This window comes from Lutra lutra, chromosome 4, assembly GCF_902655055.1.
Source record: "Lutra lutra chromosome 4, mLutLut1.2, whole genome shotgun sequence".
NCBI lineage: Eukaryota > Metazoa > Chordata > Mammalia > Carnivora > Mustelidae > Lutra > Lutra lutra.
Window position 1 is genome coordinate 55,002,187 of NC_062281.1, and position 10,483 is coordinate 55,012,669.

Sequence of the window (10,483 nt, forward strand, 5' to 3'; positions counted from 1 at the left end):
ATAGAAGTGGGAGTGAAGAAGACAGCCAGAGGTGTTGACAGGGCTTTCTTGCCCGGGAGTTATAGAAACTGAAGCCATCCTCTGACATTTCCAATAGACTTCTTGACTGGATTAAAGGAATGGCGTTCTAATGGTTAGAGCCGGAACAGTGGCGGGGGAGGATGTTAGACTCAACAATTAAACCTAAGACACCTGCAGAAGTTTGGGAGTGGGCTTGTGAGGAAGGCTCCAGGCGCAGTTCTAAAACATAAAAACCATTAATGTCCTTCCTCTCCTATGCCCCTTGGATCTTAAATGTTTCCTCCACTGCCAAAAAAGCGATGTGCTCCATTCTTTATTTTTATTTATTTATTAAAGATTTTATTTATTTAATTGACAGACAAAGATCACAAGTAGGCAGAGAGGCAGGCAGTGGGAGAGTGGGGGAAGCAGGTTCCCTGCTGAGCAGAGAGCCCGAGGTGGGGCTTGATCCCAGGACCCCGAAATCATGACCTGAGCCGAAGGTAGAGGCTCAACCCACTGAGCCACCCAGGTGCCCCTTATGTGCTCCATTCTAGTAGCTACAGATTTGCTTTATGAATCATCCTCTACCTGTATTTACACCTCTCATGCAGAAGGGGCAGATGCAAGAAGGGCAAGAGTATTTTGTTTTAGGTTTACAGCAAAATTGAGAAGGTACAGAGATTTCCCATAGATCTGTTACCCACACATGCACAGACTTCCTATTATAAGTAAATTTTGCAAAATGTACAGAGACCCATTGCCTCCCTACTCTGGGCCACATGTGTAATGTAGGGGACGTGATGAGCAGTGTACTTAAACAAGTGGTCATTAGCCTTATGATCTAAGTCATGTTAATCCAAAGAGATAGCTACCACTTTTTTGTGTGTGTAAAGTCAAGATACTACTAAGGCCAGGCTGGCTGCATTCTTTTTTTTTTTTTTTTTTAAGGATTTTATTTATTTATTTGACAGACAGAGATCACAAGCAGGCAGAGAGGCAGGCAGAGAGAGAGGAAGGGAGGCAGGCTCCCTGCCGAGCAGAGAGCCCCATGCGGGGCTCGATCCCCAGACCCTGGGATCATGACCTGAGCCGAAGGCAGAGGCTTAACCCACTGAGCCACCCAGGCGCCCCGGGCTGGCTGCATTCAGAATACACTGTTTGCATTTCATCTGTGAGGCTCGTTGGATCCTTCCTACATTGTTAGTCATTGATCCATGTTGACCCTCCTCAAAATGAGAGGTATCAGGGGAAGAGTCCCAAGGCTTCGATAGGTCAGGCATTCAGTTTCTATAGGAGCCAAATAATTGTTTCTGTCGCTTCTAGTCAGAGGGGCAAAAATTCCAAGACCAAAGGTGTATCTTTACAAAGAGGCTGCCTCCCTTTGTCAAAGGCTGCCATTGGTGAAATCATCAGAGAGATTACCACAGAAGGTTGTTACTAGGGTTGTGGGGTTCCAAGGGAACTAGTATGTCTAGCTTTTCTCTACCAAGATAATCCCCTCTGACCTTTATTATCATTCATAGTAGAAGCGTGTGAAATATCCATACAGATTACATAGTGTCACTGGAAAACATGACAGTACATTGAGTAGCCCAAAGGGCCCTAACCAGAAGAACACATTAGCTTCTTTTCCATACTTTGAACGATGCCCAAAGCTCATTCCCTGAATCAGGACTCAATTATGCCCAAATTCTACTTCATTCCTATTATTGGCAGTTGTGTGAACCAGTAATTATCTTTTTTAGTTAAGATACCTCAAGTTGGGTTTCTTTTTTTCTTTCTTTCTTTCTTTCTTTCTTTCTTTCTTTTTTTTTTTTTTGATGTATTTATTTATTCTAGAGAGAAAGAGAAAGGAAAAAGGGGTAGAGGAAGAGGGAAAGAAATCCAAGCAGACCCCCCTCTCTGAGCAGGGAGACTGACACAGGGCTCCCTCTCACAACCCTGAGATCACAACCTGAGCCAAAATCAAAAGCTGGAAGCCCAACCGATTGCATCACCCAGGCACCCCTCGAGTTGGGCTTCTGTCACTTGCAATTAGAAGAGAAGTGATGAATACAGCAGAAACCTACAAGATATGCTAAGAGGTATGGTTTAAATGTTGAAAGCCATGTGCAGTCACACAAGTGAAAGATTTTCATCCCATGATTGATATGGTCAGTATATTCGGCTTTCTCTGATTGGTACTGCTTTGGAAACAAGGAAAAAAAAGAAAATAGGAACTCTGGCAGTCATTAACCAAATCCCGACTGTTCTTGTGGTATTTGCTGTAGAGGTTGTGATTTGGCTTCCTGAACTGGTTGTGGTTCAGAGTTCTATTATCATATATAATATGACCATTATCCACTTCTATACTCAGTCTCTCAGGCCCCTCTTTTGGTCATTCTCTCACGTTTGAGAAGTTAACCAACACAGGGAATGCTTGAGATCCAGATTTTCACCCCATCTCCAGGAGTGAGTTGTCCAGTCATGTCCATAGCCAAGTGTATTGAGAGAACATCTGGCAAGAGAGTGACTGAGAAGGTGATTTAAAACATGAGAAAATATGGTGGATTAATATCATGAGCACTCTGACAAAAACAGGAACAGTTATCGCTACTTGTAAGATGCTTCAAAACCAGCAACCCCCATTGGTCAACCCAGGAGAAGAGAACAAATCCCATAGGTCTTGAGGATCAATCTTAGAAAGCCAAGTAGCTTTATTCCTTCGCAGGATGCATGGTCTATTTATCTTGACTGTTTTATCGACCCAAGTGCAGCAAGAAGTATTAATGATAATACAAATGGCCCCAGGCCTAACTCAACAGGGAATCTAGTTATGCTTTAGTCTCTCTCCACTTGTGCCAAAGAGTTGTGACTGATCTGTATTGCATCAAGGGGAGAGGTGGTATTATTAATAACTTTTGCCAGAGTTGGTGATATGCTTCTTACAGTCTTTTTTATTTGTACAATTCCCACCATTGGAAACATGGCACTCATTGTACGTAGAAGGAACGAGTCTTCAGTAAATGAAGGCAAGTCTTCGTTGTCCTCTCATCTTTTTAGAAGTCAAAAATCATCCTTATTCCTTTTACTTTAAAAATGACCCAATTTTTTTTCATCTCTGGAAATTACCGGATCTTTGTCCTCGGTGTTCTGTATTTCATAAATACATGCCATGTTCTGGGCCCTCAGTGAGCCCTTCAAATCAGAAAATCATGGCCTTCTGCTTGGAGAAATTCCTATTTTCCTGGTGATTTCCTTCTATTTCCTCCATCTCTCTTCTGAGCTCCTTTTCTTTTTTTTTTTTTTTTTTAAATGCTGGATTGCTGGAATCCGACTTTCAATCTTCTTATATTTTCTTTGCTATTTTCCAGTTGTTTGTTTTTTGTTCTACTTTCTAGGAAATTCACTTGATTTTCTATTCCATGGAGTGACTTAACACAAATGTATCAACATAAATTGATGAGGGTCAGAAGGCTAACATGAGTCTTACCGAGCCTAAGTCAAGATATCTGGAGGGCTACGTTCCTTTCTGGAGGCTCTTGGGAAGAATCTCTCTTTACTTATTCAGGTTGTTGGCAGAACTCAGTTTCATGAGATCGTAGAACTGAAGTCTACATTTTCTGGATGCTTGTCAGTTAAGGGCTTTTCCAGCTTCTAGATGCTACCCGTATTTCTTGGTTCATGGCCTCCTTTCTTCATCTTCAAAGCCAGCAAAATGAATGGAGTCTTTCCCATGCTTCTAATTTCTCCTGCCTCTCCTTCTATCATGGAATCTCTTGGTCTCCTGCCGGAAAATTTCCCAGCTTCTAGGGGTTCGTGGACCTAGACTGGCCCCACCTAATAATCCAGGATAATCTCCCCATCTCAAAGTCCCTAACCTTAATCCCTAGATTTTGTCTAGGTTTAGGATGTAGACATCTTTGAGAACCCCAGGCCTAGCACAGGATTTTTAATGTCCACTATAATATATTTAATTTCCAAGAACTCTTTGTACTTTGTTTTAAAGGATTATTTAATTTATTATTTATTTATTTAATGTTCTTAGTTTATTAATCCTCTCACGAAAAGTCTGCACAAGCACCACAGATAAAGCCACTCCTCCCATTGCTCAATCTCAGCTCACTTTTTGCCAGGGCCAACATGGGCTTTTGCAGTCCCCCTGACTTTCTTCCTTCTGTTTCTGCGTTCCTTTTGCTGTTTTCTTGACATATTTTTCTTCTCATACAGGCCATGTCTTGCGAGTATACTTTTGGGTTCATTTTTCTTTGCATAATCCAAGGACTCATCAATCATGCCAAAGCCAGTTGTCCTTCACCATCAAAGTGGACCCTGAATCCAAATATGAATATGACATCTGTCATGGCTCTGTCATGGCCCTGCACATTTTGGCTAGTTTTTCCCAAATTTCTGTCTTAGGTATTGTTTCCTTCTCAGGGTGAAGGACATCAATGACCATCTGCTTCTGCTGAAGTAGTCAGCTGGTCACGAACTTCCTGGTCTGGATAGTTACTGTGTCGTTCATGATGATGGCTGAGCTTCAAGCAGGCAGGGAAGGAAAGGGCAGGATTTTTTTTTTCTTAAAGATTTTATTTATCCATTTGACACGGAGAGAGAGACCACAAGTAGGCAGAGAGACAGACAGAGAGAGAGGGGAAAGCAGGCTCCCCGCTGAGCAGAGAGCCTGATGCGGGGCTCGATCCCAGGACCCCGAGACCATGACCTGAGCCGAAGGCAGAGGCTCAACCCACTGAGCCACCCAGGTACCCCAGGAAAGGGCAGGATTTTATTTATTTATTCGAGAGAGGAAGAGAGAGAGATAGCTAGAGAGAGCATGAATGAGGGGGGAGAGGAAAAGCAGGCTCCCCACTGAGCAGGGAGCCCGACCTGGGGTTCAATCCCAGGACTCTGAGATCATGACCCTAGCTGAAAGCAGATGTTTAACCAGCTGAGACACCCAGGTGCCCCAACCTAATTCCTTTTTAGGTAGACTTTCAACCAATCTTCCCAGTTTGAACCCCACTTTCTGTAACCACAGATATCTGGTGCCAAGTCCTGAGGTTTTTGGAAGTTCTGTAGTAGAATTAGGTTCTTTTTGGCTTTCCCCACTGCTAGCTTAGCAAACAGCTTTCTCAGATCTGTGAGATTCATTATTATCATGCTGTAGCCTCTTGAATCCTCTTTGTCCTTGTGGACTTACCCCTTTATTGTAATTTTAGTAGTATGGGGAGGAAGTAAGAATGAATGAATGTTCATTCAGACCACTGAATTATGACTTGAAAAGGGCGAACTTTATGGTAGGTGAATTATATCTCAATAAGATAAAATTTTAAAGGGAACGAATGTGGGTAATGTGCCATCTTTATCCCAATGCGTGCCTCCTAATTTTTTTTTAATTTTATTTTTTATAAACATATATTTTTATCCCCAGGGGTACAGGTCTGCGAATCACCAGGTTTACACACTTCACAGCACTCACCATAGCACATACCCTCCCCAATATCCATAACCCCACCCCCCTCTCCCAACCCTCCTCCCCCCATCAACCCTCAGTTTGTTTTGTGAGATTAAGAGTCACTTATGGGGCGCCTGGGTGGCTCAGTGGGTTAAGCCACTGCCTTAGGCTCAGGTCATGATCTCAGGGTCCTGGGATCGAGTCCCGCATCGGGCTCTCTGCTCGGCAGGGAGCCTGCTTCCCTCTCTCTCTCTCTCTGTCTACTTGTGATCTCTCTCTCTCTGTCAAATAAATAAATAAATAAAATCTTAAAAAAAAAAAAAGAGTCACTTATGGTTTGTCTCCCTCCCAATCCCATCTTGTTACATTTATTCTTCTCCTACCCTCTTAACCCCCCATGTTGCATCTCCTCTCCCTCATATCAGGGAGATCATATGATAGTTGTCTTTCTCCGGTTGACTTATTTCGCTATGCATGATACCCTCTAGTTCCATCCACGTCGTCGCAAATGGCAAGATTTCATTTCTTTTGATGTGCCTCCTAATTTTAGAGGTGTGACTAGTGAGCCCGAGGAGCCCAGAATAGTGATGGTTTTAAGTGATTACTTTTAAGTGAGGGTTCAGCTAAATCCACTCAGGTGTTCTGAGTCGTATCTGGCCTTGCAGAGTTGTGTTTTTGGTGACAGTGACACAGACTTTGGTTCCTCAGCCCTGACCTTGAGCACTTGCCATTCTAGCCTACACCATTTCTAGAAGAAGGGCACTGGTGCTCTAGAAAACTAACCACGCTTGCGGGGATGAAATGAACCGCAAGTCATTGAGTCTGAAGCCAGCTGAAAAATGCACAAATGTGGGACGCCTGGGTGGCTCAGTGGGTTAAAGCCTCTGCCTTCGGCCCAGGTCATGATCCCAGGGTCCTGGGATCGAGCCCCACGTCGGGCTCTCTGCTCAGCAGGGAGCCTGCTTCCTCCTCTCTCTCTCTCTGCCTGCCTCTCTGCCTGCTTGTGATCTCTGTCTATCAAATAAATAAAAATCTTAAAAAAAAAAAAATGCACAAATGTTGTTAGTCACTTCGTTATTGAATCCAGATGTAATGACACAGTTTATACCCTACAATAGTCCAAAGGATAGATGAAAATATTTGAGAACAGTGATGGTGGAGAGTCTAGGGCAAAAAGGACTGTGGCTCCCCCTGTGCTTCCCTCCCCACCCAGTTCCCATGATGTAATTTGATAAACACACAAAATTCAAAATGGCTTAAAAAAAAAATACAAGGAAGATTAAGTGGTTTATGGCTTTTCTTAACATAGCCCAGATCAATAAAGTGAGATCACTTTCTGTTAACATTCAGGGATTTACACGTCTATCTTCCATTAGTACGAAGTGCTCTTTCCTGCCAATACCCATTTTTACACGTTTTAAAAGATCTTTATTTCATACTCACAGTCAGTCTTTTACATGGCTGAGAATACAAGATGGTCACGATATTTTGGTAAGCAATTAAGTCTTAATTACCAGACTTCAAATCAGTATTTCTCCAAAACCTGTTTTTGATTACTTGGGCTTCCGAACTCTCCCCAAGTATATGTATCTAGTTTATTTGCATGGTTCAAGCATTGAGAGTCTGTTTTTCTGTTGGTATATGATCACTTTTTCAAAGTTGTGGGGCCATATGCCTTTAGTTATTTGACTAATCAGGGAGCCAGAACTGCCTTTAGGAACACTTTGGATTGAGAGAGTTGGCAAATAAAACAGGCCTCCATGAAGAATTTCAGATAAATAATGAATAATTTCTTTTAGTATAAGCATGTTTCAAGTATTATAGGGGATATTCTTATACTGAAATTTTTTTGTTGTTTATCTGAAATTCACATTGAACTGGGTGTCCCATCTCTTACCTGGAAACCCTAGACCCAAGCTACTGGGGACTCCCTTGCTGGGGACCCAGGCTGTAGAGACTGCCCAGGGTGAGTAGTCCTTGGCGCCACGTGGTCACATCCACCCATTCCTGCACTCTGTTTACAGACCAGGCACTGTGTACCTGCAGCTCCAAAGTCTCCCACCTATGTTTTCAGAGCCTTTGGCCTTTTCCCCAAGAGAGTCCTTTTGAGTGCAACCCTAGTCCAGAGGTATGACCATGGGGTGGCTGATGGGAAAGGGCGCATAAAGTAGAGATATGTGGCTAAGCTGCTCACACAGAGAAGCATGCCATGTCCACATGAATCCGGGACAGAACCCCAGGTGAAAAGACAGAGCCCGAAGAGAAAGCCAGGGCCCTCCATTTGTACCTTTGCTCCAGGCCCCAGAAAAGTGAAGAGTGGGTCTGCAGAGAGCATCTGACCACGCATACATTTGGTGCACATTCTGCTGGCTAGCTGATGGGGAAGGGGTACAATGAGGGCAGACAGTCGAATTTCCACTTATAATGCAGAGCTTCTATTTCTATCCTTTCCAATATTCTCATTTGCTTCAATTCATCTGCTTTTGGGGAAGTTTCCTTGCATACATTTCACCAATGGATAGGTATTTGGGGAAAAAAAAAAGTAAAAAAAAAAAAAAATTCCATGTCATCATTAACAACAACACTACAGAGTAAATCTAGTGTGTCTCCCCTGTACCGAGTGAGCCTTTTAAGGGATGGTCCAGCTAAATGCATCCAGGTGCTCTGTTTAAGTGCTAGCTATTCTCCAGAGATTGCTCAGAGTGCTAAAACGTAAGCTCTGTTTATATCAGATGTAACACAGTGTGAGTTGTAAGTACAGATTCTGTTTGCCATGGGGAAAAAAATTAAGTAGAAGGAAGACACAGGAGAAAAGCAGGCTTCTGTGGAAATATCATGTACTGGGCTGCTTATGGTATGAACACTGCTTATTTAACCTCATAGAGAAAATTAAGTTAGTATTTGCCTAAGGTTTAGGATTACAAGAACCCACCTATGTTGGTACAGGCCAAACAGGGATTTTTATTTTTTTATTTTATTTATTTATTTTTAAAAGATTTTATTTATTTATTTGACAGAGAGAAATCACAAGTAGGCAGAGAGGCAGGCAGAGAGAGAGGAGGAAGCAGGCTCCCTGCTGAGCAGAAAGCCCGATGTGGGGCTCAAACCCAGGACCTGGGATCATGACCTGAGCCGAAGGCAGCGGCTTAACCCACTGAGCCACCCAGGCACCCCGCCAAACAGGGATTTTTAAATGATACATTGTATCAGTTAGGATTGCTTTTGGCTCCACATAGGAAACCAGCTATAATGGCTTAAAAAAAAGTCATGCATTTATGTTATTCCTGTAAGAAGACACTCCACAATGCCACTGAAGACCGGGATTCTTTCTGCCTTTCTACTCTGCCATCCTTGCTTGTGGCTCTCTTCACATGCTTGCAAGATGGCTGCTGCCCTGCTAGGCAGGAAGGGGGAGGTTGAAGAGCAAGAGAAGACAAATCTGTCTTCTTTTAAAATGATTTCTTGAAGGTTCCAGCTAGCTAACTTGGCTCATATCTCATTGGTCACTAATGCTTCAAAGAGTCATGCCCCGCTGCAAGGGAGCCTGAAGTGACCAGTGAGTGTTTCAGCAGGACACACTGCTATCCCAAACAATATTTGGGTTCTTTTACGAAGGAAAATGGGAAAACTGGATATTGGCTAGGTATCAGCCATCTCTGCCACAGATGTGAACAAGCATATAAATTCTTCAAAAAAAACCTGCAAAAAACAACAAAAAAAAACCCCCACACACATAAAACAAGGCATTTTTTTTCTTCCAACATACAATTAAAGTCATCTAGCAAATTAAATAGATTCAAATAGAATAAATACTATTTTCAACCAACACAATTTTCAAGTGCTATTTATGTGTCCACAAGTTAGTCCATACATTGAGAGATTATCTCTCCAGATTTTTATCTCTGTACAATAGATCTAAACAGCAGTTAGTCAAAAATTCTTTACCACATTCTAGAATTTTCTGCCAATGTCAAAATTTGCTTTACCGTTAGATACTAAAAATCATTTTCTAAAAAGCCTATCATTGTGCCTCTTTGTTACAAACCCTAGATTGTTACTAAATCCAGTATGCCTTGTTTTAAAATTTAAACCTGAAAGCTATACTTACAATGTTTCTTCAATGCATGGTATAATTAAAGGGATGAAAAGATGACCAAAATGATCCTCGACCTCCTCTAGCTTATAAACTAATAGGTTCTAACTTAGTAGGGCTTTGAAAAAGTTAGGGCTATAGCCCGCGGCTGGAGAGATGAATGCCGGTTGAGTGCCACAAGAGAGAAGGCCGAGCCCCGTGGGAGTAGGAGAAATGAAAGAGGAGAGATCTCCTCTGGTTGGGGTCCACAGAATAAACTTCATGGAGAAGCTGGAGATGCAGGCAGGGAGAAACTACACTTCACTTACAGTGCAATGGCACGGAGGAAACGTGGAGTCGCTTCAGGTGACTATGGATAACTTTAAAGCATATTAATAAAAGCCTAGTGCGTGTGGAGTACTTTATACTATGCTGAGAGAAGGTCAAGCCAGAGTTTCCAGGTACATAACACAAAAGGAAAGTTGTCTCACTCGCAGACCTAGATGGCCTATGAAATTGACGTACCGCTTCAGAACGACATATTCAAAGTGGCATCATGGAAAACGAGTAAATGCAAAAACCACTTTGAAAACAGAGCGCGGATGACAATGATTAAAAGTGTTATTGCTGGATCTTCGCACTGTTGATCAGGGACTATGAAGCCTTAAAACGCATTCCTAATTGGTCTCCGAAAAACTCGCACTGTCTGAAAAGAGAGATTCTTTGTAATTTTCCCCTTTTTGCTTGTTTCGCTGGTTATTGAGGATACCAGCGGATGTTGTTCTGGCAGCAGAAGTCTGAAGGACTCTGACGGAGCAAAGATCCATTGGCATTTCTGAGTAACCTTCCGGTGTTTTCTACTGGGTAGAAGGAGCAGGGGCTCGCGGAGGCAGAGAAAGGGCAGCTTAGCGGCCTCCGAGGAAACTTTTGATATTATAAATAACTTGAGGGCGGACGCCAACGCCGGGCGGGTT

General features: G+C 42.7%; 1 pseudogene; it reads right to left on the reverse strand.

Annotated features, from left to right (window-relative positions):
• Positions 1-4,104: 4,104 nt before the first annotated feature.
• On the reverse strand, positions 4,105-4,507 carry LOC125098455 (40S ribosomal protein S24-like; annotated as a pseudogene).
• Between the last annotated feature and the right edge of the window lie 5,976 nt (positions 4,508-10,483).